Genomic DNA, 208 nt, shown 5'->3' with positions numbered 1-208 from the left:
GTGGCAAAGAGAGGCGCCCATGCCTCAGATACAGCTAAGGACCACCCCGGCCCCTACAAATCTCCATCGCGCCCGCAAAGGCGGTCGTGGCGGACATTCCTGTCGTGTTTGTCGCGCCTAATGAGGCTTCGGCCACGTCGCTGCGCGTCTCGGGGACTTGTTGGGGTAAACATGGGATGGGGGGGGGGGGGGGCAGATGCATTCACGT

The sequence above is a fragment of the Penaeus monodon genome, chromosome 19, assembly GCF_015228065.2.
Source record: "Penaeus monodon isolate SGIC_2016 chromosome 19, NSTDA_Pmon_1, whole genome shotgun sequence".
NCBI lineage: Eukaryota > Metazoa > Arthropoda > Malacostraca > Decapoda > Penaeidae > Penaeus > Penaeus monodon.
The sequence above is the reverse complement of the archived record's forward strand: the minus strand, read 5'-3'. Positions refer to the sequence as shown.